Source organism: Corvus cornix, chromosome 4 (genome assembly GCF_000738735.6).
Source record: "Corvus cornix cornix isolate S_Up_H32 chromosome 4, ASM73873v5, whole genome shotgun sequence".
Taxonomy (NCBI): Eukaryota; Metazoa; Chordata; class Aves; order Passeriformes; family Corvidae; genus Corvus; species Corvus cornix.
The window spans coordinates 15,846,919-15,872,053 of NC_046334.1; the positions used below are offsets into that span (position 1 = coordinate 15,846,919).

Here is a 25,135-nt window from a genome sequence, read left to right on the forward strand (position 1 = left end):
TAAATGAATCTATGGTCACAACCAGCTCTCCCTCAGAGGAGACACACAAAAAACAATGCCTAAAAACAACAAACAGAACACCTTTAGAAAGTGTTTATTTTCCTGCACTAGTTTTCTTCCTATTACTTTGCATGCAATTTTTACAGTATGCTCGTCACAGAGTAACACAAACACTTCACAAACACATAACATCTCCTAGTAGTCCCCCTCTTTTACAGGCATTTTCCTTTTTATTAAGCTTGTTTTCATCAGTAATTAGGTGGCCTTAGATGCCTTACCAGGGATAGGATAGTCTGACAGCGAAGTTTTACATTTTGTCCAGGTGACACACTTGTAATTGTTCTGAGGTCTTCCTGGGGAGAGCTGCAAATCTGGGGACCACTGCTCAACAAATGCGGTCTGTCGAAGTTTCACCTCTGTCCCAGTGGAAGACAGCTGTCAAAGGAGTTAAAGACAGGCAGGGTTAAGGAAGCCTGAGCTCATCTGAGTTGGGACAGTTAGCTCATTTTGGGACTGTTTGCTCCATTTTACCATGCTCCAAGCTAAAACAGCACAGATACTGAGTGGTGCATTTTCCCTCATTAGAGTAGCTGGGTTTTTTTAAACCCTCTGCAGCTTTTCTAAGGTCAGTCCTTTCATGCACTGCGATAGTCTGTTGGATTAAAAAAGCCTGGAGGTGACTATGATGCCTTGTGATAGAGACTGCAATACCTGTCAGAGGCAGAGAGCAGTTCTGTTGCTATGGACCTTTAGGTATAGAGAACTCTCTGAAAGGCAAATAAACAAGAAATGCTTTATTCCTTAAATGTGCCATTAGACAAGTTTAAGGAGTCCACATCCTGGATCTTCTTTCTGCACAGACTCAAAGGCTTACATGAAAAGGACAGCTCCTGATCTGGAGAAATAAAGAAACTTTCTGAGGAAAAGTAAATTAAAACCCCCAAAACATCAGTGTTGAAGTAATCAGGAGCAGAAATTTAAGGGAGAAAATCAATAAAATCTTGTCAGCTGCATATCAGTGAGGAGAGGGTACATTAGAAAGATGTATTACTGTCCACTCTTTAAGAATAATACTGACACTTCAATTTCTACCAAACTCATGCCATTACAAGAGTTGTTTACCAACCTACCTGCCAACTATACATTTCCATCTTTCTCTTTTGCCTTGCTGTCCTGAACAACTAGCAGGTCTCATAATCTATAGAATGGGGGAGGGAGGACAAGGGCAATCAATAGCCTTGCAGCTTCTCCCTTTTACTCATTCTACGAGATGCTTAAATGTCACTTTCATGGGCAACTTGGCAAAATACACACTTCAGAGCATCACAGGGCATATTTACCTCCAGGTGTCCTTAGGTTCCTACAAAGGCTTGTACTGTGTGCCACATCTGATTTAAGATACAAACTTCAAAAAGAGCAAACAGCTGTTTGAGACCTTTAAGACACCCTTAGATGACAGTGAACAAACAGGATTTGTACATTCAAGAGCCTCCGCACCTTCAAAAAACCGTACTGTATCCATGATCATAGTCTGCTATCTACACAGTCATGCACCAGTAAGCCCATGCCACAAACCACTGTGCAGAGTCAAGAGTAGAAGATTAATAACATTTCCTTTCCTTTTTTCCCCCCTTACAAGTGATTTTACCACTATTTGAGTTAAATTCTGATATTCCTGGTAACAGTGCTATAAAAAACACTGCTGAGGAAGACACCAGTAAATTATCCAATCTATATTCCTGCCCGACAGCAGGATCAACTGTAATTATTTCTGACAGATATTTTCATAAGTTGTTCTTCACAATGAAACATGCCCTTGCAATTTACATTACAGTCAATGGAGAATTCCTATTTACAAAGAATAAAATCTGCAGCATCAGAAGAACAGTGCTCAACAGTATGCAAGGCTCACAAAGATAGGCAAGAATTCACAGCAAATGTATATACCAATTTAATTGCTGGTGGAAAGGTTAATCAGGGTTATGATCACTACCATGATGTTTTCCTCCAGAAAGTTTGAGAGTTTTATCTGTTAATGAAGAGCCTGTGTGTTTAGTATCCTCTTGTGTCAGTTGCTTTACACATGCCAAGTATCATCTTAAACAGCCACTGCATTTGAATTATCATAATCTGATGGAAGAGGTCTAATCAACCTGACCAGAAGAGCTCAATGAAATTTTATCATTTGCCTCTGTTTCTTTTATAGTGCGTATTACTATAACTGTAGCTCTTTTTTCTTTATATAATCAAAAAAATGCCTGAAAGCTGCTCAATTAAAATGTTGGTGGTTGACTTTAAACAGAAATTCCTATCTCAAAGATACACCAAAAGAAAAATAAATTCATTTTTGTGGGTTATTATTCCCACATTATTGCAGAACAACCCAACCTGTAAATCGTAAAACGGCCCACTCTTCTATGAGACATGCATCCATCTGTCCTATAGTAGAACATACTTTCCCCCAAATTAACAGCCATGTACTACCAATCAAACAATTTTACTGGGTTGCAGAAAGGGCATCAGCTCTGGACTAATCTTAACGTTTCAATGAAGTTTAGAAATTAAGCCTACCTCATTTAGTGGCATTGTCTTCATACTTAAAGAACCAGGCAGCATTTGCTGTCAAACTGACATCTGAAGGTGAAACTGAGCACCAAGTGCAATGTTTGGGATTTCGGAGGGTTGGGGTTTTTTGGTACACAGAGCTTACCTGCAATCCTGGAATGGTTAGAGAAGATCATCAGATCTTTTTTTAGTCTAGCCAGCGTGTGCTGTTCAACAGCTAATCACTCCTGAACAACATTCAACCACGATGAAAAAAATAAATCTCCATCCTATTTTTAAGCAGGATGCAGTTTATCAGCCCATATGTTGAAAGAGATGTACAAATGAAATTCACAGCAGCAGCAATAAAGAATTGGATGTTTAAAAAGCAAGATGGATGCCTCCAATTCTCAATTAGAAAGACACATTATACCAGTTACAGAAAGATGTTTCCATTTCCAAGATCTTTTAGTGAATGCTTGCCTAGTCCCAGCTGCATTTCAATGAAGTTAAAAATAAAATGACTTGTACACTACACCAGCTCCACAGTAGAAGCTTTCATGCCTGGGAACGGAAGAGACAACTCCTGAAGCAGAACTTCCCAAAGACATACAGAGTCAGCATGGCACAAAGCAGCTGTCGCTGCTGACAGGATGGAAGCTGAATGTGCACGAACTCTGTTTTGAGTTGGAAGAGGAGAAAGGAGGGAGAAAAGGAATGTAGCCTGTGCAAGTCTACAAAATTTACCACAAGTCTTCCCTAGACAGATTTCAAAGCTCTGATGGGAAGGCAATTTTAAAGCCCAACACCACCAGCAGAGAACAGAGTTCTGTTGCAATTATAAATAATCCTCAGCAAAATAAATGTTTTAATTATCTGCTTATAAATCCATAGCACAGTGTAGCCCTTCCAACTTCAGGTGTGTACTGCCCTCCACTGCCCAACATGACCAGCCTTTGCTCACTTCTCCTATGTCTGCTACTGCTGCTACTGGCAAGTCTAACTATGGTATCACAAAGTCCAATGGTATTTGTTACTTTTCTCAAAGCTTCAGATAAAGAATTGTATCTTTCATTTAAAAGATGTTTCTCTCCCTCATAGTTGCAGAAAGGCAACAAAGAACATACTCAATAGCCTCAGAAGGTCAAAAAAGAAGGGACATATAAAGATTCCTCATTTAAAAAAAAAAAAGACTCAGTAACTTTTTGTGACTTCAACTCATGTTTTCTGAGTACATGGAGACAAAATCCCACTTTTCAAATGCAAGACAGACCTAGGCATATGCTTATTTAACCAACATGTAGCCAGAAATTCAAATAGTTTCTTGTCTTGAAAAGATGCCTTCCTCTAACATCAGTCTTTAAAGGAAACTCTACCAATTCTTGCAGGGGGAGGAAAAGCAGGTTCATTGGGGACTGGTGTCAGTCACTGCTTATGAAGGCTGAATCACTATACAAGAGTTAGGAGTCCAAGCAAAGGCATGCCAGCAGGATGGACAATTAATCTGCTGAGAGAAATTACCACTGACATAAAATTCTGCAGCATTAACTAAGGTGTAATGCAGAGCCAAAACACAGACAATATCTCATCTCCACTGTGACCATGAGCACTGCACAGCAAACATTTTTTAAAATCTTGTCAGTGTATAAATCTACTGCGGCCCTTATGAATACATAAAAGACAAGTGCACAAGTTGTGCATGTGTTGGGGGCTCAGTGTGCTACTGAAATCTTCTTGGCTCAATCTGAGAAAAAATTGTACTTGTGAAGGAGCAACTGCAGGGCACTGGCCTAGAGCAGAGCATTTTATTTGCAAGAAATTGCTCCTGTGCATCAGAAACACTGTAACAAGAGATTTCAAAGTATTTGTTTTTATGCAAATGTGACAAAATGACACAGAACACTGAAAAAGTGCAAAGAAAAGACCTGCATGAAAAGTGTAAACCATTTGCAATAATCAGAATTGACATCTAGTTTCCCCAGACAACTTTTCAGCTGATGCTGCAACAACTGACTAGAACACAACTTGTACATTGTCTAGCTAACTCTCCTCCCAAATGCTGGCCCAAGTCAAGTATCCAAGTAGCTAATGATGTGGAACTTCACAATCAGAATGAATACTGAACACTTAAGCATGAATTATAGAATCCTTGAATGGTTTGGGTTGGAGGGAACCTCTAAAAATCAACTAGTCCATTTCCCCTGCTGTGGGCCAGAACATCTTTCATTAGGTCAAGTTGCTCAAATTCCCACCCAAGAGCAGCCTATGTACACTTCATTTGAGCCATGGTTTGACATGAAAACAGGCTGCCTTTCACAAAGATGGTTTCAATGGTGTGCTGAGTTTGTCTTTACACTGTCCTTTTCTACTGAGATTACACAGCAGCTTTCACCAAAATGAGATTTTATCAGCTTTCTCTGTACAGTGGGTATTATCCAATCCCTCTGAGTGCAAAATCCCAGTGCCTAAAGGAAAAAAAAGTTGGATTTTGAACTGGAGTAGCAAGACATACAAAAGAATCCCTCACTAGCCAACATATTTCTCATCAGCCAAAGCACATGGGTGGAAAACAAACCAGTGGGACCAACCATGAGGATTCAACGATGAATATATGCAAAATTTTAACACCACTGAGGGAAAAAAAGCTCATTATTGTTTCACTGTTTAATTATGATTTACTTTCCTCATTGCATTATAGGTATGAATCTATGCTGCCACACTTAGACCTGCTATCTCTCACGTGTACAATAATGTAAACCCTCTGCGCAAAGTTGTTTCTGATGAATCCAAACCAATCAATCACTGCTCACTGAGGAAACACTGAAGGGCACTTACTTAAGATGAATACTGGAACAGTTTTAACAGCTTATAGCTGGGGCAGAGGGGCAAAAGGGAGAGAGAAAAAGAGAGAGATTGACTCTTCTTGCTTTCTTTCTATGGCATTGGTTAAAACTGCCGTGAACCAGTTAGGTACTTCTACCACTATGCAGAGTTTCACAGTAGAATTCTTTTCGTCACAACCATCACATCTGGTAAAATCACTGCAAAGAGGATGTCAGATATGATGCTGAATTGCCCTGACCTACAGAAACTATGAAGTACCTGGTAGTGCAGATTATACAAGAACTATTAAGAATAAAGATTAGACAAAACACTTGGAAGATATTCTTGACAACATCAATAGGTCACGTTTATAAACTAGTAAAATATTTGAATGCAGTAAAAAATAAAACTGTAAAAGCTAATTAAAGACTGTATTTGGTTTGATTTCCAAGAGGCAGTCACACCTCCTAGTTTTGGGCTGAGAATATGTGGTCTGGTTTTGGACAGACAAGTCTTTCTTTTAAAAATAAATCGATCACTTTTCACCCAGGAGAAAAAATAAGGGAGACAAGGGTGGAGAGGTTACATTCTGAAGAATGCATTTTATTTCATTATTTCTTTGGTTGGTTTGTTTGGGGTTTTTAAATAAACTTCAAACAAACAGCATAAACCTTGGATTTCTACATGTGCTTTTGAAAAGAATGGCCTGAAAGACTGAAGGACCTCACCAGAAGTGAGGGCAAAAAAAAAAAAGAATTATTTTTGGTACTGCCTGTCAGCTTCAGAGGGAAGGAAGAAAACAAGGAAACCAAGGTGTAAGTACAAAGGACTTAGTCTCAGAAGAAATATACATAATCCAAAAATTTAAAATAGCTTCAGCGTTTGGGGTGCCTGAAGTCCTATAGGTCAGGACATGTCATTGTCATCGCATAGTCAAAGTTATGAGGGTGACAAAACTTTCTAAGCCTTCCTATACTGCCACACATGCAAGACATGCAATTACCTGCTGAGGAAGGGACATGTTTCCTTTCTGAGTACCAAAATTCACTCTGCTCCACTAATGAGTCTCTCCTTACGGCCCTGCAGTTGTATTCACAGTCCTAATGATACACCACTTTGAGCATGGACCACTGTGTCTTTGCACATCAGGAACATCCCCCCTTATGTTTATATAGATCCTATGAGTGTCAGAAGTCACAAGTATACAACCTAGGATAAGCTACAATTCTCTCCAGCTCCTTCAGTTTTTTTTCTCTTACAACATTCACAGCCAAATCAGTTAAGGTCTTATCTTGGAGGAAAACATCTGTTTAAGTATCTTGACTGTACTGAGATTCCTTCATTTCTCTTCACACTAAATAAGTTATGAACAGGCAAACTATTCCTCTACATTCAGCTTCATATAGGAAAATACTGTGAAAATACTTTCTTCAAGAAAGATGATGACTCAAGGGGAGAGAGCCACCTGATGCTGCGCTGTCTTTAATTAGAAATGTGAATGTGGCTGTAGATCACAAAAACATCATACTAATGCCCTGTGTTTCTCATTCCATGTCAACTCTAGCTCAGTGTCTACCACTGTGACAGACTTCACTGACGGGCCCAGCCCCTACCCACAAACAGAATAAAACTGCTAACCATGGACTACCAACAAAACTCATACCCTGGCATCAGCACCTTTTACCATATGTTTTTATTTATCTCATCAAAAGCACAGACAAATATGTAATTCACACTGCCTAAATAGCAAGCTCAGACTATAGATATTTAAAATGTATGTAAATGAAATTTAGAGGAATGCTTTCAGAAATGCCACCCCACAGGCCATTAGGTCTTGCTGCCAAACAGACAGCAAGTACTGTCTCTACTTACAGCACCCTGAGTTCTCTTACATCCATCATATGAAAAAACTTCAGTTCACATGTGCCACATGTTGATTTCTTGTCCCTCCTGAAACCCATACTGGCATAAAGCAGCAGCGCTACTTCCCAGCAATGCAACATCTGGGATTCCCTAGGCTAGCAAAATGCACCCCAAATTCAAAGCATAATTCATGTAAAGAAAAGCTCAGATTACTAGGTGTCTATAGATTCATCAACATGCAGCAGTCCTTGCAAGCATGTGTCTTTTGTACAGTTACTCAAATTTATGTAACTGTGAGAAACGCATGCGATGTTGATTCCATGGACCTTTCTGAAGTGCTGCTCCGCGCTGGTTTTCAGACAAAGTATGTTCAAGGAGCTCACAGAATGAAGAGCCAGGAAATGCTGATGTCTTTGCAAGAAACAGCAATATCCAGTTATCACCAGCTGCAGATAGAACCTTAAAGCACAAATTAGCAAAATTTGTCAAGAGACATCCACGACGTGGCTTCAGGCCTTGCCTATAGCTTTGCTGAGGATCCGCATACAACTGAGGCGGAGGGATAGCAACAGTGCCTATGAAATATTGTATGGCAGGCCATATCGAATTCCACATGTTCCAGGTGAAATTCATATGAGGGGAAACTTGATTTACAGAAATATCTAATGGCTTTAGGTTCCACTTTGCAGAAGCTCCAGAATTATATCGTGTTATCCAGATCCATAGGACTGGACACATACTCATCTGTTGCCTGAAGCGAAGTTCAGAGGCACCACCAGCTCTGGAAGACCATCAGTCTTGGCAACATGGAGATGGTAAGTTGAAAAACTTGTCCATGAAATCTCGTTTCTTCACCTACTGTGCAAAATCAAGTATAAGGAGGTCTATAGGCAGGCTGGAATAACTGCTGTAATTGGCTCAATGGCCTTTCCATAAATAAACATACTACAAAGGCACTCTGCAAATTTACTGAGGTACACGGGAAGAATTCAGTTAGCACTTTTCTTACATTTGAAGGGATAGTTATTTTAATACCCTTCCTGGATTTACAGCTACTTCTCTCTACATACTGCTAGATTACTCATGCCAAAATTGAATCTACAGCTTTCCTCCATCCTCTACAGTAGAGTGAAGCACATCAAATGGCAAGATATTCAAAAAGCTCTCTGACAGAGAGCAAGCATGGGTCTGTGTCCTGCGTTGCTTTGTACTGTCAGTTATGTGCATTCTTGATGCATTTGTGCTCATCAAAAAGTTCAAAACAAAAAACCCCCTTCGTTAAAATTCTGTCTGAAAACTGCCAGTGCTACAATTGTATATGTCCCACTGGAGGATATTGTGAAGTTTAGGGACAGATTAACAAGGACATGAGAACCAAATGTCTTCAGCTCTCAGAGGAAGGCAAACTTTTGTTACGAATCCCATGTCTAAAGTCAGGTCGCACACTATCTGTTGCAATATTGAAAGCAAGCTTCACTTCCACAAGAGGTTTAGCATTCCAACATTAAATTATGAGTAATTTCAGAGCGCTGCAGATTCAGCTTTGAAAAAGCCATCTTGAGCACTGCTAATAAATCGTGGAATCACAGAATATCCTGACATGGAAGTGACCCACAAGAATCATCGCAAGCTCAACTTCTAAAATAGCCATGGTAGCATGCAGAGGGAGCAGCACCAGCTGGGCATCAACCCATTTTCACTCCAATTCATAGCAAGTTCCACACTGCTGGGACTTCACTCTTCTCAGCACTCAAATTAGCTGATTTAAGACCAGTTGCACATGCACTATAAACCTGCATTGACTACAGTGTAAACATACAATTAACAAAACCTAAATAAAGGAAATAGCCAGTTACGTAAATCCCACAGTCTACCTAAAGTTTGTAGATACTTCACAATAATTTGGTTTTCCTTGCACTTCATGTATGGATAAATAATTTACATAACTGGCAATTGTGTTTAAAAAAAAAGGAAAAGACAAATACTAAGAAAATTAAATATTAAAAAATAATAAGAGAAAAAATAAAATAAAGTAAGATCAATAAAAGACAATGTACCTACAAATTTTGAAAATGGTACCTGCAATGACTAAGCATAGAAGAAAATGGGGAAAAAAGGCAGATCACTGTTCTAATATTTTACTCTTATCAACACCAGACAAGGTTGTCTAGTCAATAGAAATGGACAGTAATGCTGCAACATTACAACCTTAAACATTACCTAATGAGATAAAATATTTGCTGAACCAAAGTACTGGACAAAATCTGTATGGATAAAAATTAATCTGTAACGCAACATTTATTTTCCATCAAAACAAAAAACACTGTAAGCAAGAGCGGAATGAGAATTGAGCCTGTAAGAATGAAAGAATGCAACTAAACACAGAAAAATGGAATCAGTAGAAGTGCAAGGCTGCTCCCAATTCCAAAAGGAAAAAGCTCTACAATCACTTCAGGTTTTCATAGAGGCTACAGTTTAGCATATTTAGTAAAGAAAGTACAAAAATGTGTCACCATGAAACTACGTTTTCAAAGAACCAGATGGTACTAAATAAAAGGCAAGAAATTAATATCCACAGTCTCAGCCTGGAGAAGACACATGGTATCTCCCAAAAGGTATTCACACTCAAAAAAAATAAGCTAGCTGTGGCTCACAATAAGATAAATCTCTGTGTACAGATACTGACAGCATTTGTTGACCCCCATTTCCTGAACATCAGTGGGATCTTGTCTTTGGATTACCTTATTTATAAAAACCACAAGATTTCTTACTCTCATAACAGAGCTTTCTGTGATTGATATAGACATTTCAATCTTCAGAGTAATTTTTTGTGCCAGTTCAGTAACTTCATTTCTGATTATACAACACACTTGCAATAGCAAAAAAATTACTGCAGTTGACATTTTGCCTGGTAGTGAGTTATTGTAGTCAACAGATATTTTCCCACAGATTTCACTGGGCTTTGGATTATTTCATTAAAAGGTGTTCTACTTTGCAAGAAAGGTCTCATATTTATGGTGCCAACCCAATAGCTTTTGGTTATGTTTTACAGTCCAGATTCAGCAAAGTAATTAGTCTGGACCATTCTATTTCCCTGATGGATATGCTTGAGGACATTGTGTGGCAAATCCAAGATATCAAACTGAAAGTTGCTTAACTGATAAACTGAAATTTAAGCTAAAGCATCCTTATTTCACTAGCTCGAAGATGTTGTAATTCTAAGAGGAACATATTGCCACTTAAATATTACATAAGATCCAAGACCAACCAACACATTTTAGTCAAAGCTGAGTAAGATGAAGCAACAGTAAAATAAATTAGAAACTTCTGGTTATTAACATGTTAACATAAATCAGTGTGGCATTACTGCATGAGCTGCAGCACTAGGTTATTGTCCTAGTTAACCACCAGAGGAAAGAAGGAATGCCATGAAGGAATGGACAATTTTTTCAACCCTGGCACTCCCCTTTTCTCTTGTGATATTGTAAATAAATAGAGACTGAGTCCTACTGCTGTGGAAGCAGCCAGCACACTTCTCTAGGCAGCAAGAGCAATGGCAAAGCCACCTGGGGACCCTCTGTCCTCCTGCACTGACTGTAAACTGCTGCTGTAAACAGGGAGCTAGTGGTCGTATTTTTATGGTGAACTGCTTGGTATTTGCTTATTTATTTCTTCTAGGCCCTTAACTGTCATGTCAGGATCACAATCTCATCTTTCATTAACTATATATACTCACAATAAAGTCATAATGAAATATTAGTATATTTATATATACCTTTATTTATATTTATATATACCTTTAACTATATCACAGATTTAGCTTATTAAGTTTTATTTATTTTTTTCTTTAACCAGAGTTCTAGAGTTTAAAATGCAAAATAAAACAGCTTAAAACAATTACTGAAAACAGATGTTGCACAGCAGCCACGAAACTATAAGAAACAGCAGCATATCAAGTTGCCTTGGATATCCCAAAACCAAGACCAAGTTAGGTTCACCAAGCGGGTTTTTACTGCCAGACATGTGAAGCAAAGCCCAGTTTTACATCACTGACCTAGCATCTACAAAACAGCCCTAAGCCACCACAAACGGACCGCATACAAGTTGGATAAAAAAGTCTGCCACTGATGATTTTCAAAGCTGCATTTCTAAGCCACTTTTGCAGTCTCAAAGGAATCTTTCTTAAGTTTTTTTAATGATTTGAGAGTCTAATAATGTAACTAGACACAGTTAAATACTAGGTCAGCCTCCTGGTGCCAGTGTCTGCATGAAGCATGGGTGGAGAAATGTGAACGAATAATAGTGCTTCCTGAAGATCTGTCTGCTCTTCCACGCTTTGAAAAGTTAATTTGCATAAGAAAAGCAGCAGGATACCCAAAAGCTGAAATATCAAAGTGAATTTACTGGCTCACATTTTGTCTAGTTTGGGTCATAATTCTGGTCTCCACTGAGTTCATTTCACCGCCTGATTCTCAACTCTCCTTGATGTAGTTACCTTTACCTGTTTGTGATCTGTGGTAACACGGGAATACTGACTGATATAGAAGCTCCTTTTGTAGATGTGCTGTGACCTTGTACATGGTAAAAGAGTTTTAATTCTCACATTCTTACTACTTAGAACAATGAGTGAGTTTTTGGACATAATCAAAAGCAAAGCACTACAGAGCTTCTACGTGAACTACCTGAGAACCCACAAGTCACAATCATAAAATCATAGAATTGTTTGGGTTGGAAGGGACCTTAAAGATAATCTCCTTCCAACCCCCCAGCCATAGGCAGGGACACCTTTCACTAGGCCAGGTTGTTCAGAGCCCCATCCAACCTGGCCTTGAGCACTTCCAGGGATGGGGCATCCATCTTCTCCGAGCAGCCTCTTCTGATGTCTCTCCAGCATCACAGTAAAGGAACCATCGTGCACCTGATCCCATTTTCCCATCCAGTTCTCATCCACAAATGACTTGCAGGCTGGCAAGACACCATGAAATTAGTATTGGTTACCTACCTATGCCATTACCTACCAAACATTTTCAAAGGTCATCCCACCACAGTCAACTGTGCCACTTGGATAGGGCCTCTCCATACATACCAATGTAACCAAGATCAGAAGAAATGAAGACCTGAAGGACAAGACTACCAACTACAAGACTATAATCAGATTGTTTTTCTCAGCCAAGAATTTTATTATAGACTGCATTCAGTGAAAAGAGGCAGGTCAGTCAAAAATATAACTGGTTGACCTGGAAACCATGCATCAGAGTTGGTTACTTTCATATATCTTTCATGGGTTTATGTTCCTGGACAAAAATTAACTCATAAATGTTGTTACAGTTGACATATTTAGACAAAAATCCCTATGTGTGAAACATTCAATGGGCAGTATTTATAGTATTTGCAGCATCTTTTGCCTCAAAGTACCTAAAGATGCATTTTCACCAGCTTTAAAAAAAAAAAAAGCTTTTCTTTTTCAGTTCAGAAATCACAGGTTACAATGATTGAAGAGAGTTCTGTCTCAGTAATTCCATTTGGCTCCTCCATCAGCACAACATAACATGACAGCTTTCACAATGCATCACCTTCCTTAAATATAAACGCTATCTTCCTGAAGTACTGCCGAGAAGTTTGGCACGGTTGCCAGCCTGGATTACAAGGAGAAGACCACTACAGCACTGACTTGCTCAGAACACAATGCTTTCTGGGCAAATATATCTATTATTTTGCAAAAATCAAAGACAACAGGTAAAGTACCAGTCACAACCATGGGAGTCACCTACTTATAATACGCACAGCAGATAACCTTTGGTGAAAAAACTGTGAGCATCAGCAGCTGATGCTCTGACTTCTGCTACCAGTGGCAAATGCTACACAAGCAGTTCTTTCTAGAGCCACCACAACCAAAAAGACAGGGTCTGTGCCCCACAGAGCTGTTATCCAAAATAGCATTAAGTTGTACAACAGTGAAGAACAAACACGAAACAATGACAATAGCAAAAAGCTGAAATATAACTCAGTTGAATCAACAGTGGATGAATATACTTTATTTTTAATGCTTTATTATTGTAAAATTGTTATTGCTGTTAATGATACCGACCCCTGCTTTTGCTACAATGATCAAGAAGACAGGTCAATGCTTTCCTGAGAAAACATGGGACCTTTCAGATGTTGTTTGGAGCTGCATAGCTCACTCCCATTTTTCTTCACCCCACAAGCCTATACAAATTCACTGTCAGAGCTCCCAACTTAGTAAGCCAACTGGTTTAACAAGCTGAACGTCACTAGCAGCAAGATCTCCCAAGCTGCTGCCTTCATAGCACACACTGTTTGATAGGAGTTGCCTGTCAGCCAGAGCTACAGCCTGTAACACCAAAACACAGCCATAAACCACAAATACAAGGATATACAAGGCAAATAAATAATGAGTGCTCTCATACTGAGTACTGTTAAGCTCTCAGTGAACTGGCAGACAAAAAGAAAGTAGTTAATCTAAAAAAAAAAAAAGAACCCTTTCTTCCACAAAACAACAGAAAGGGTAAATAATTCTGTGTTTTGGTTTTTTTCCCAAGAGAATGTCTCTTCAATGTCTATTATCAATGAAGAAAATCACTCTTCTAAAATTAAAGGAAGCAAGGAAAAGCATCCTTTAGAGCTCCCTGTATTCCACTCCCCACCTCTCAAACCTGACTATTCACCAAACCTTGAGAAAATATGTGTCTCCTTCGTGGCACAGGCACGTTTTCAAGAAATAACATCCTTGTGCTGCCTGCATCCCCAATTCCCATTCTGCATTTCTTTTCTTGCAATGTTTCTTATCATGCATCTTTTAACATACTTTTGTGTGTGTGCTTCTATTAAAGCCAATGATACAGCATTTTTTATTTTAAGTAGTTTTCCACCCTCTTGCGTGTTTCTGTGAACTATAAAGGAACTTTTGGAGCCACACAGTGTGAAACTGTTAAAATTACCTATTTTGGGCATGCTGATGTGTCAACAAATTTATGTACACCAGAAAACGTTCTGAAAAATGCCTCTATAATCTTTGGGAGAAAAAAATACTATCCTTTTATCTAACTAGTGTATGCTTTAGTGTTTTAGGTATATATAGATGACTCTATAACCCTCTTTCTGAAAAAAAGGTTTTCTTAGTTCTGCTAAGATCACTTTCTGTCTCCTTGTTGGCTGCAGCTTTTTCTAGCCTGTTAGCTCTTTTCAGAGCACCTAATCTCTGACAATTTCAGTTTGCTGCAGCACAGGAGACTATTCGAATATTTATTCGAATTACAGGTAAACCCCTACCGTTCCCACATGGGCTTTCTTTTTAGATCCTGTGATTAGAAACTTCCAGCAACAATCACACTCAAAAAGCACCAGTGTGCTCATTGAGTTTTACCAGTTTTCTGACCATCAATGAGCCCTGTTAAGATCCCAAGTCCTTCAGAAGTAAAATATAAAACAATCAAGGTTTTATTTAACAACTCATTTCAAGAATGCCAGCTGTAAAATGTAGATTCTAACTTACTAAGTCTGCTTTAATAATTTCTTACACAATAAAAACCTTAGAGAAAAAATTGTCCTGTCCTTCCTATCTATCCCACTCCAGAGAATCTTGGTATACCCATACCACAGGAGCTCTTTTTTACCAAGATCTCATTTTTATGAGACTGCATTGTTTTTTTACTAGCAATCTAGACAGATAACCAATGTCCATTTGATGATGGGTGTTGCACATCTTTGTCCTTCAAGCTTATATTTATCTACCATTGTTCCTACCACAAACCCTAGAGCAAACAGTAGTCACAAGCCTGCAGTTGTCACAATCCTATAATTTGTCAAAAGCCGTGAAAGCACAATTCTGTACAAGTAGAAAAAAATGAACTGGACTTCTTTCAGTGAACTGTTTGTCCTTCAACTTTTCAACAATCTGGGCACCGAATTGAAAGATGTCTTCAACAGCTTGAAAGACTGACACTACAGTAAAAAGTCTGAGGTACCAGACAAGGAAATCCACACTTCCGCGTGACTATCAGAAGTAAGAAACAATCAAAAGTAAGAAGCTATAAACTTGTTCCGAAAAAAAGTGAATTCTCCTCTGCTCCCTGCTAGGGGTTATCAAAACCACTTTGAAAAGCTCCTGGATGTTGGCAAGTAAATGTGTAAATTGCAGCTGCCAATCCAAATCACTAAAAACTAAAAGCAGAAAGGGAGGCCTTACAGAAATTATTTAATGACATGGAATTATATCTACAATCACCTCCTTTCTCTGGGATGCACAGCAAGTTGAGCCCTCCTTTGTGTCTGCTTTCTGGAATAGGAGTTCACTGGAGCAGAAATTCCCTTTGTATTTGTGGCTTGTGCAGCACAGATAATGTCACCAGTATTCTGCAAAGACAGCACTGCAGCAGAACCTCAGCACTAAGCAGCTGATTGTCAAAGTGACTTTATAAACTTAAAACTTTGTTTCTAGAACATGGGACTTTTTTCAGTGCCTTAAACTGATAAAAACTTAAACCAGCATTTCTCTACCTCTTCTTGTTTAGGGAAATAATACATCTGGTATAAACAAGCTTTTTTCTTGGCCCTCTCCCCAGTATTAAGGAATTTTAGGACAGTTCAAGGCTGGCTGATTTGTTCTTCCACTCTTTTACAGTATTACATGCTGCTATTCAAAAGCAGTCTAATTAGGAGAAAAATAAAAAGAGCAACTCAACAGCCCTTCTCTACACCTCACACCTGCTAGAAAATCAATGGGTTTTATTGGCCTACCAAAAGAATGTATGACCCCAGACTGCATACGTGAGATCAATCTTTTAGGTTCCCTAAGGACAAGAAAAGACCACTTGGTATGAAAAACATCAGGAAGGAAGAAGTTTTAATATCTGTGTCTATAACATCCCTCATCCAATGTTAGTAATTTAATGGAGAACAGTAAAGGGGGACAATTCCTTTGCTAAACAAAATGCCAAAGACCTTGTGTAAAGTACAAGTTTACCAGTTTCATAAGAGGGCTGGACAGCTTTTTGCATGCTACATTGTTTTAAATGAAATGAACTCTTCTGGGCATCATAATCTGCTAGTTAATTCTGGAAGTGGCCTGAAGGCCCCGTAACAAATGCGACCTTCAAAAATGGCAGCTCGGATAGTGTAAATGCACATCAAGCCAACCAAAGTGGTCATAATTCAGCAATCCCTTACAGATGAGCTTTGACACAGAACAAATTACCACTTTGAGCCTTGGGACAGAAACATGTTCTTAAACTTGGACTTTTCAGCTCCCTTCTTCTTTGAGATGGTGGTTACCCATCAGTTAAAGCATTTAATAAACCATGGTTTAGGGAATTGACTGTGTGCTGCAGATACTCTGGTACCAGAAACCAGACCAGAGATGCAACACAAGCATGTATTTTGCTATTTTTGCACATCACTCTGGTCTACAAAGTCCCAGAGTGAGCTTATCAGTGATCCATACCAGGGAGTCAGATATATAACTGTAGCACACTTATTGGGCAGACAACACCAAACTGTAAAAAGTTAATAGGAAAACAACAGAAAGTTTTTCATAGTAGTAAATCAGTCTGATCTGTTGGGAAAAAAATACCTGTGAAAAGCCATAACAAGAAAGGAATAGGAATAGAAGGAGAAGGCTATTATTTGCAGCATATTACAACTGAAACTGTTTCTTGTCGTCCTGATATGTGCATACCTCAAAAAACATGTCAAATGTCCAAAATGCAGAATAAATGAGAAATGCACAAATAGAGCATCTTCCTTCAAATAAGTTACTTTGTTTTTTTTTTCTTCTTGTCATTCAAGTGTTCATACATAGTTTCAGTTTAAAGTATTAAAAATTATGTGGCAATGCATTTTCCACCTCTCAAACTATTGCTTATCTTGTAACCTTTGATGGGCCTTGGTGGATGCTTTAAAGAATTAATTGGTCTGACTTTACTACAGAGCAGTATTCCTATAGCTGAGTCCGCTTGTGCAACAGTTCCTCCTCCCTGGCATTCTTCCTAGATTCTCTTAAGTCCATTACAAAAGCAGGCAGATGTCCTTTCTTAATGACATTTCTACTTGCGTAGAAAAATTGAAAGCTTGTCAACCTTTCTTCTAGTCCCAGACAAAGATATCCTATCATGTCCTTAATGATTCCATCTTTATTTTAATGAATTTACAGGAGTCGCTGCTTCTTTGTCTTTAACTGAATTCCAGAAAAAAAGCCTTCATGCTCAAATGACAGGGAGACATAATACTGCCATGGAAATGGTTTTTTGCTATTATTAAAATGCAAGGATATTTCCAATGTATCAAAAAGTAAATTCTTCTTTGTTAACAGGAATAGAAACAGAAATTGTCTGCTTTTCATGTTGTTAAAGCATTTCAAGTAAAGGGTACTAATTATTTGCAGAACATCCTTTCAAAATGGTCCTTTCACTAATTCATAATTTATCCTAAGATGATAAGTTCTAGCCTGAAAAAAATTAAATTCTTCATACAAGGACATTTTATTCACCATCCTAAACAAAAGTAAAGCTCTGTTTCTATTCCTCTGCCACTTTATCACTGTTCTTCGTTTCCTATTTCCCAATTTTTTTTGCCATTTTTGTCCCAAAGTAACCCCCACTGTCCCAAAATGTGGACTCTTTCTAAATGGTAATCATCATTTTAAAGACTGGCTGAAGTTCACAGAAGAGAAGTTTATACATCTCACATTTGAGCAAAAAGAATTTTGGGGTATTAAGTTCAGGCATGAACTTTGGCAAAGGCAAAAAAGGCAACTACTTACATTAGCCTGGCTCTGGCCACAGTACATTCCCACTGACTCCTCTGCCTAATATATTTGTGCCCAAGTGCTAGAGAGATTTGCCACTCCAAACTCCAAAGTTTAACTTAACAAAGTTAAACTTTACATAGTTTAACAAGTTCCAAAACTGTAATTCCCAAGTTAGCATATATGGAGTGAGGGCTACTATGGAAGTGATTTCTACAGTGCCTGCTCTCGATGCTCCCCTTCCTCAGCATTCCATCAAGCTGCAAAACCAGCAATCCTGGCTTTCCAGAAATCTTGTCCCATCAGCCAGGTCCCACACCACATAATTCTAGTGACAAAACTTATGTTGATAACAAACCTATGGCTACCTTTGAGTAAATATTTCAAGTGACTCAGCTCTGAGACATTCTTTGGATTTCCTTCCAATTATATCAACCACAGGAACATCACACAGCCTTACATCCTCTCCTACCAAGTCCTATGGAGGCAAACCAGACTGTTTCACGATGAAGTGGTTCCCCACTGAAGTCAGTACCTGCAGCTTTCTAATAACGTTTGAATGATGTTTTGGTGGTATCTTTACTGAAGCTCAGATCCAGGACTCACTAAAATAAAACATGTTAACAGTTTAAGGCAACCACCTTGCAGAATATATAAGGAAATGCTTGGAATAAAATGGTTTCAACCTCTCATACTGCAAAATTTTCTGCTTTTCAAAAGGAATACTTAGGAGATATTACCAGAGCATTTGAAGTATTACAAACAATGACACCATGAGATATATTTGATAAGTTTTCTAAAAGACTAGAATACTTAAGTAGCAACAAACAACGTGGTGATTCTGGCACAAATTACATTTACCTTCTACTTAAAAAAAGACCGAATAATTTCTGTTTCTATAGTCAAAATTCATGCTGCTACTACTACTGCAAGAAATTCTACCCTCCTCTTTCTTGTTTCCTAATAAGAAACTATCAAAGCCACCTGTTGTATGCTACTAATGCTGACAATATAATATTATACCCATAATAGAAAACTTATTCCCTATTCCAAAGATGCTGTTCTTTGTCTGCATTGTCTTGATGCATAAAATTAGTATATGTCTAGCTTCAAAGATAACAGTCATTACATTCATTTCCATGGATTCCTTACACGCTTAGGAACTTGCTAGTGTGCATTGATCAAGGAGAGCAGCACACTAAAAATAGAGCAACGGTGCATTCCTGACCTGAAATTACTTGCTTTGTATGGAGATTTAAATTTATAGTTAGTTAGTTAAAATGCCATGGCAAAAAGCACATTTTAGGAGAGGAGACTCAGTGGATAACCTGAAGTACCACCTGAATGTGACAGAACGCAGTGTGATTTCAGAATGAAGTCCTGCTGTTCTTCAGCTGTCATGTGTGGTAGAATTACAGGCCCAGCATACCCTAGCTAGGAGAATCTTTTGTTCTTTGTGTGGCACCTTGCCAATCATTATTTGGAAAGCTATGGTTTACTTGCAGTAATGCTGTCTCTGCGATCACTTGGTTTATTTTACTAATTGCTCTCCCTTTTGGAAGTGATTTCTTAACATCCAGTGAAAACTTTCTTCCTCCTTTAGCTTCAGGCCATACATTTTGCCCTAGAATCAACACAAGCATTTGCAAAAGCAAACAGGGAACAAAAATCCCAGGCTGGTCTTGTTTCATTATTTTTCAGTTTGTTTTCTGTACAATAGATAGCAGTACTTTGTTGGTACAACACAGAAAGCCTCATTTGGAAGGGCCATAAGCAACCACAGTTCTGTCTTTAAAATATCATCAGCTGTTCCAAGAGGGGAAAAAAAGCAGCATATGAATAATATTCATATCCAACAGCATGCTGCATACCTGACTGTTATCCAGGATAAAACTGACCTATCTATATGAAAACATTTAACCAGCCAACTGCCAAAAAGTTTTTATTACAATACCTGCAGTCTTCCTCCTTGCTGCTGTTGACAACAGAAAAACGCCTATTCTCAGTTCTTAATATAAAGCCATCACTCCTGATATTTTGGAATTCTAAACAAGTCACTTTAAAGTTTTTACAGACTACAGAAAGCCAATTTTGAATCAAAGCCATTGATGATAAAAGTAGATGCAAATTTGTGTATTTGGCTGGTATATGATACCTTTGTATTGGCAGGACAGAACAATGTGAGCAGAGCACAGCCTTAATCCGGATAAAGAAATATGAAACCATTGCAAATACAGGAAAATCTCTGAACAAAAGCACAGCTTACAGATGAATGAGTACATTAAAGTCTACAGTAAATTTATCAAAATTTATCTTTGTAAGCTTTGCCACAAATTGCACTGTATTAAAAAAACCAAAAAGCACTGATAGTGAAATACATCAAAATTATTAAGATACCAACCGTATGACATTTTCCATTCCATCTTCCTATGGGCATTATCCTGCAAAATATTATTTCCAAAACATTAGCTAACATCTGCATCTAAAACTGAGAGTTAAAAATTGGAAGAATTAGGAGAGTTAGAAATTATTTCTCAGCAGAGGAACATATTAAAATGCAGATGTCAGATAAGGTAGATCTGTCATGTACAATGTGAGTGAGGTAATGTGCTAAGGAAAATGCAAATGGGGCTTCAAAAAGCAATTACAGCTTCAATCACTTCTTATGTGTGAAATACAGTCTATGACAAAGACCTTCTACAAACAGATGCATTTTGAAAAGATGACATACTGGAGGAAATAAAGTGCAGTAGGACAAACAGCTTGAAATATAATTGACCCAACCTTAGTACCTTTCTTAACATAACTCGACATGTTCAGAGATTAAATGATCCAACAATCCAGGTGAGGCTGCTTTTACCTGCATGTGCAATGTAAAAATTCTAATTATCTGGGACTACTCAGATAACTGGTTTATTATTTTACATGCATTTTTCAAAAAGGCTATTCTACCCACAGTAGATGAGGCTGGAAATATCAAACATAAAGCACAACATCCACATGGATATTGGGAACAGTCAGATAAAATAGTTGTAATAAAATCCAATAAGCCATATCCTTCTACAGAAAACATACAGAGAAAATGGCACAGGAGAGCTCTCTGCCCACTGAGCGGGCTGACATTGGTGCCACCCTCTGCTTACCTGCTCAACTTTTCCAGGGTTGAGAGGTTTCACATCACCTTAAATTCCAGGCAACAAAACCATTTGTGTTGCTATCAAAGCAATTCTGTCTGTATAAAAATGCACTTACAACTCACAGGGGGCAGTTAATTTCAGTAATTCTCTTCAGAAATATCCTGTGTTAAGCTCTGACTATGTGAACTGTCTGCAAGAGCAGAAATCTGGAACTAGCAAAAAACTCACAAATCCAGTAATTTTCCATAGGAGTCTGAGCATGATCAGCTCCAAGTATTCTTTCATCAGGAACTCAAAAGTGAGAAATACTCCAAATCAGTGGAAGCCTTCAGAATCTGGCTTTAATCTCTGCATCTGTTTCGAAAATAAAGGTAGCTTTATATGTCTCTCATTAAGTTGCTGTGAGGCTTCCTAAGTGCCAGCATGCAAATAGTGTTTTTTTAAGAAGATAGGAAAAAGAAAAACTATTTGATAAAAAAAAAAAGTGCTTTAACCATTGTGTATTAAAGTAGAAAATAAAAATACTCTTTCTTCTTTCCCTTTGTTCCTCATCCAAAACACAAACAAATTACCAAGTGAGCTGAAGCCGATAAAAAACAATATTGGACTATGAAATCCCCAGAAATATTGAGAGCTAATTCTTATTTCTTTTCCTCCAAGAACAACTCCATAAGCTCTTAGCTTTTATCACACTAAATAAGACCAGATATACAATGGTGTAAAAGAAAACCACAGTATGGACCATATGTCTTTTTTCCCTTTCCCTATCACAGTTGTGCAGTGAAGTACCAATGTTATTAAGAAAGTGCTACAGATAACAGACATAAAAGTATCTAACGACAATACAAAAGACCACAGCATATTTTATGCCTGCTTATTTCTAAGTAGTTCATAAAGCTGCTGTCCTACTCTTGTCCTGAATCTTACAAGCTGAAAACAGAGAAAAATCATCTAAAGTATGAAATACCTTGGGCAATTAAACAAACACCCTCTCAGCATCTTGTACTAAATAAATAAATAATAAATTTTATCACTCTCCAATTCCAAGCCTTCTACACATGCCCAAATCCCATCAATTAGTTAAAAAGGATCTCGAATTTGACAGCAAAACAGAGTCCTCTTCATGTTAATGTTATTTACATTTCCTAAATCAAGAGCACTTCTAAAGCCCACATTTTACTGCACATCTAGCACATATACCAGCTATATATATATACTACATAAATTTATTCAATCATACTCATTGAACATATGTGGTTCTATGAACATGGAAGCCTTTTAACTTGGCAGCCAAAGCAATACTTCTTGCCTCTTCTCCTGTCCCTCCCAGTGAACAGCAACATTGCTCATCTTTACCCAAAAATGGCCAGTGGTCTCATTTCTCACAGCCTGTGTTCCACAAGAAATTTACTCACTGATCCCTCAGCGGAATGTAGTTTTGCTTTGTCACAAAGAGCGAACCCTAGGAACTCTCTATGCAATCTAGTCATGTCCCTGCTATTACAGCTTTTAAACTGATGTTAGACATAATTTTAATTTAAGGTGTAACACCTGCTCACTTTTAGGTGCCTTTTGGAGTGGGGGTTGGAAGGGGAAATAATCACAGTTAATGTTTCATACTCCAATCCTGAACAGCAGGTGTTCAGATGAAAGCTCTGAGATATCAATTTGAAATTAACTCCTAACATTTTCCACTGCTGACAGTGCAACAGTTGCTGAACATTTTAATAGTATTGGCATATCTTCCCTTGTCAATAACCACTTATCTTCAACATAAGTGGGGTTATTTGCTTCAGCTCAGATCCTGAACTCTCTAAACTGCTGATTAATGATGGTTGTTGTCTATGACAACAGACTGGGCAGTCTGTGCTTGAGTTTCAGTTCAGCAGGCCATTTGACACGCCAAAATTATTTCAAGCAGAAGTGGAAGGTCAGTTCTGCTTCACATCCCAGATGTTTTCCATACACAATGATATCACATGTTGAAACACCACCAAAGTTGCTTCTACCCAGAAAAGAGGAGTACTCCTTCAGGACACGTGGAGAGCCTCAGAACCTTTCATTGCATCCAGGTTGTAATGCTCAGCAAACAAACAAAAAGTTCCTTTGGCTGAGATAAATGTTTTCCTATGCTTGCTAATATGGCTTTCTGAGATGCAAATCTATCATCAAACCACAACGGAATACAAAGCCCAGCATGCTCTGAACTCTGAGAATTCCAATCTTTTTATGCATTACCCTTTGCAAAAAGTTGTTAGTATGGGTTGTGTCTATTTTGTTCTCAGAACTGTGCCATGAAGTCCAAAGTAGGTATGCAGGCTGCTGAAATGCAGGAATGTTGCTGATGAGTGAAATGATCAGTCGAGTGGTCAAGTATCCGACTTGTAACTACATTACTGTCACCTGGTTCAGCTCCATTCAGACTCGAAAGGAATTAGTCTCTAACAGAGCAGTTACATTTGCACCCTTCCTACACTAATTAGGAATATTAGAATTCATTGATCAAACTATTAATAGATGGCTACCGACCCAACACAAACATAACAGTTTGAATTGCTTGCAAGTTGTATTTTGTACCTCCAAGTACAGGTCATGCTTGGGAAGCTGTGGAAGGCCTCCATGCCCTTGGCAGAGATGGACACGAAGTGGTGTAACCTGCTGTTTCCTCTCTTTAATGACCCAAACCAGCACCTCTCTGCAGACTTTATAACAGGACACAGTCTGGAAGTCACCTTCTTACCAATGCCATTAACAACAGCAGTAATTCAGGCAGTAAACAGCAGTCTCTGCTAAAAAGCAACAGAACTTGCATTATTTATCACCCTAGCACTCCATCTATCAACTGCTTTTACTGAGAGTCACTGCCAGCCATGTCACAAAAAAGGGCACAAAGTCTTGCAAAAATTTTACAGAAGACTAGAAGAATGAAGGTCTAACTTTCTCATGGCAAAAAAAGACCTAATTTATGTCCAGATGCTACATTAAAAGTTCTTCAGATCTTTTGGTCTTTTAAAACTTTTATAATAATTTACGGCTATTCTTATTTCATTTTTATTTGGTTTCAAGACACTGAATTCAGAAACAAATACACCACACACAATAACAATTTTTTCCATTACCTCCACATTTGCTTTCATTGACTTCTGTCTCTGGAGCCAAGAAATAAACAAACGCACATGACAGCAGGTGTAAATACATAAAACCCAGGTGTATGTCGAACTACTTCATCTTCTGCTCGTTATTAAACCTTGCAGAGGCAAACAGTGCGTGGATGCACTGTACTGAGCATAACAATCAGCATCAGGCCATGAGGTCAGCTCTCACACAGCAGCATTTCACAACATTTGAACGTCACACCCATGACAAGAATATGAATGAGTTCTGTGCAACAAACACACACCTTCAGAGGGACAGGTAAAACACATTTCTGTCACCTGTGCTGTCAGTCACTGCCTCAAAGCAGCAGGTCTCTTGACAGATACCAAAAAGGGGGTGGAAAAGTGCAAAGAAAAAAAAGAGACACAAAGCAGGAATTTCAGACTGCCCAGTTTTAACATGTTTACCTTTACAACAGCTAAAGATAAAATCACTGCTGTGGACTGGTCTCATAAAGATATGTTTCTCCAACAGCAAGTGGTGACTACCTTGGGAGTTACAGCAGGAGCCAGCAGCAGCTCACTTCTACCCTAATCAACTGGGCTTTAATTCTTGCGAGGAGAAAACCCATAAAATTACCAGCCCTATTGTTCACACAAAGCAACCACAGACCCACTTCAGTTGCTGGCAACAGCTGCCATTCCTCTGGAGGGACTGTAAACCACCAGAGTGAGGAATTAGTGCATGGAAGACAAACAGAAGCTGACTGAAGATGCCACAGGAAGATGGAGGAGACGAAGGGGATCATCCATCTGAAATACTTGGAGAAAAAGGCTTTGTGGAGAAGCACAAAATGCAGACAGGGGGTGGTATCTTTCTTCACCAATTTCAGTCCTTCTTAATTCCATTC

General features: G+C 38.5%; 1 protein-coding gene across 8 annotated transcripts in view; it reads right to left on the minus strand.

Moving 5' to 3' along the window:
• MAPK10 (mitogen-activated protein kinase 10) overlaps positions 1-25,135 on the minus strand; it is a 148,502-nt gene that overhangs the window by 96,430 nt on the left and 26,937 nt on the right. For 2 of the 8 annotated variants that reach the window (XM_019293382.3, XM_019293381.3), the window contains one exon: positions 279-435. The exons of 5 other annotated variants lie outside the window; for them this stretch is intronic. The gene's annotated coding sequence lies outside the window, so the exon portion shown is untranslated. Of the gene's footprint in view, positions 1-278; positions 436-25,135 lie in introns of those variants that run through there. One more of the 8 variants, XM_019293385.3, reaches the window with a different exon arrangement.